General features: G+C 70.4%; 1 protein-coding gene across 1 annotated transcript in view; it reads left to right on the top strand.

The window, feature by feature from the left end:
- Positions 1-1452: 1452 nt before the first annotated feature.
- RHOG (ras homolog family member G) overlaps positions 1453-2893 on the top strand; it is an 8524-nt gene continuing 7083 nt past the window's right edge. The window contains exon 1 of the mRNA XM_027908530.1: positions 1453-1477. The gene's annotated coding sequence lies outside the window, so the exon portion shown is untranslated. The remainder of the gene's footprint in view (positions 1478-2893) is intronic.

Genomic DNA, 2893 nt, shown 5'->3' with positions numbered 1-2893 from the left:
GACCCGGACACCGCATCGAGACCGGGGGGAGCGCCACGGCACCACGGACTGTCACAGCTCCCCACCTTATCCCAGCGCCCTGGGCTCGTCAGGGCACCCCAACACATCCCGGCATCCCAACACATCCCAGCACCCCAACGCCTCAGAGCACCTCAACGTGTCACAGCACCCAGACTGTCAGAGCACCCCAACCCCTCAGAGCACTCCGTCACACTGGGCAGAGCTGTTTTGACGCCCAACCACGTGGTTTCTCACTCGCAGTGGGACCGGGGACACTTTGGCACCTCCTGAGAGCTCTGACACCTCCAGGGCCTCACGCTCCTGGTGCCATTGCTGTACCGGTGCCACCGCTGCCCGGAGCCCACCAGCCCGTGGGGGGCACGGGAAGGTCGCCCCCTGCCCCACCCTGCTCCTGGAAGTGTCACCCTTGTTCCCAGAGGGGGTGCCCGTGGTCAGCCAGGTGCCCCAGGGTGCGGGATGGGGGTCCCAGGCTGCAGGGCGGGCACCTCGCAGTGCCACGGCAGTGCCCGGACTGGAACAGGGGGTTGGGGATCTCCAGGCTGACGGTTCCCAGTTGGGTCCCAGTCCCGGTCCCCTGTGCTGGTGTGGGGGACAGAGCAGGGGGTCCCACACCTGCAGACCTCGGGATGAAGATGGGGACAGGCCACTCACTGCCCAGGGAACTGCCTCCAGCCCCGGGGGACCCCCAAGAGCCCCTCCTGCCCCAGGGACCCCCAGCTTGGGGGTCTCGGCCCTTGTGGGGACTCTCAGAGCACCTGGGGCTCCTCTGGCCCTGGTCCAGAAGGACAAGGCTCTGCTCGGGGGGGTTCTGCCTCCACAGCAGCCGCAGGACCCCCCGTTCCCCTCGGGGTGCAGCAGGGTGACTCCAGGCGCCCCCAGGGCATCTGGTCCCCACCCCGACCCCGAGGCAGCCCGAGGGTGGGGGGTTTCACCCCCCCAGCTCCCCAGGGAGCCCCCAGTGGGGCGTGTCGTAAGTGGGGTCACGGGTGAGTGCCAGGGGTGGGGGCCAGGCAGCCGGGCGAGGGTCTCTGCTCCCAGCCCGGCCCCGGGGGCTGCAGGTCCCTGCTCGGGATGGTCCGGTGGGGTGCGGGGGTGTGCGGGAGTCCTGCCCCGAACCCTTGGCAGCCTCTGCCCGCAGCCCCGTGCCGGTCCCCGCAGCCCCGTGCCGGTCCCCGCAGCCCCGTGCCGGTCCCCGCAGCCGGGGCAGCCCCGCGGGGGGCGTCCCGCGGGACCGGCGGTGGGCGCGGGGGCTGCGCTCCCCCGGGACCCCGAGGAAGGAAGCGGCGGGCGGGGGGGCGGGCGCGGCGGGGGAAGTTTCTCCGCGGGACCGCCCGGGGCGGCGGGAGGAGGCGGCCGCAGACTTCCTCCTCCTCCTCTTCATCCTCCTCTTGCTTGTCCTCGCCCTCCTCCTGCCGCCCTGCCCCGGCCCCGCGCCGCCGCCGCGCCATGCCCCGGGGTGAGTGCGGGGCCGGGGCTCGGGGGGGCTCCGGGGAGGGCCGGGGGGTCCCGGGGCCGGGGGTCCTGAGGGGTCCCGAGGGGTCCCGGGGCCGGGTCGGGGCGGCGGGAGGAGCCGCCCGTCGGGACCAGGGCGGGGGCGGTGACAGCGGGACCGCCCGGAGAGGGATAACGGGGATAACGGGAGTGCCGGGGATATCGGGACTGCGGAGGACATCGGGGCTAACGCGGGTCCGGGATAACGGCACTACCGAGGCTGCCGGGGGTCCGACGATAACGGGGCTGCCGGGCATAGCGAGGGTCCGACGGGGACGGGGGTCCGGGGCTAGAGAGGCTCCGGGGCTAAAAAGCGTCCGGGGTTAACGGGGATGCGAGGTTAACGAGGGTGCGGGGTTAACGGGGATGTGGGGTTAACGAGGGTCCGGGGTTAACGGGGATGCGGGGTTAACGAGGGTCCGGGGTTAACGGGGATGTGGGGTTAACGAGGGTCCGGGGTTAACGAAGGTTAACGGGGTCTGGGTGTCAGAGGAGCAGTTTCAGGAGGCAGTGGGACTGGCAGCTGCTGGGACAGAGCGGGGACGGAACCAGCCCGGCCCAATCCCCTCTGCGGGGCCACTGCACCCACTGCACCCACTGCACCCACTGCACCCACTGCACCCCCCGGTCCTGCACCCGCCGGCCCTGCAGCCACACCCCCGGGCTGGCGCTGCAGGGGCTGCCCTGCACAGCGAGGGCACTGCATGGCCCATGGACCCCCCTGTACTGACCCCTCTGCTGTGACCCCACTGACCCCCCTGCACGCAGTGACTCCCAGTGACCCCCTTACAGTGACCCCAATGACTCCCTCCTGCACTGACCCCACTGCCCCCCCTGCTCACTGCCCTGCAGGAACATCACTCACACACAGACACATCACACATGCACACACGGACATGTCACACACAGACATGTCACACTCACACACATGTCACACTCACACACATGTCACACTCACACACATGTCACACACACACACACAGACACTGCAGCACCACTCACACGTCGCCTGCTCTGCTGTCCCACGTGTGCAGCACCCACGGCCCAGCCGGGGCTGTCCCTGGGGGGATGGGGTGGGTGCACCCCCCTGCAGTGGGTGCTCATTGTTGGGCCACCCCAGGGCCACCCACAGGGTCTCCGTGGTCCCCCCCAGCAGGCACTGAGTCAGTGCCACAGCCCCGTGACAGTCAGAGCAGGGACACCCGTGGCACCCCGAGAGCCCTGGGGGAGATGGGAGGCACTGGGACCATGGAGCACCCGGAGCATCCAGGGATAGTCCTGGTGGTGCCAGGAGGCAGGTGTGGGCTGTGCCCTGTGTGGGGTTTGGCTGTGCCATGGAGAGGTGTGGTGCTGGTGCTGGTGCCGGTGCTGCCTGCCCAGC

This window comes from Empidonax traillii, unplaced genomic scaffold (assembly GCF_003031625.1).
Source record: "Empidonax traillii isolate 1590-97213 ecotype Southwest subspecies unplaced genomic scaffold, ASM303162v1 scaffold1741:size165889, whole genome shotgun sequence".
Classification (NCBI taxonomy): domain Eukaryota; kingdom Metazoa; phylum Chordata; class Aves; order Passeriformes; family Tyrannidae; genus Empidonax; species Empidonax traillii.
Note: the sequence above shows the minus strand (reverse complement) of the source record. Positions and strands in the feature narration are given on the sequence as shown.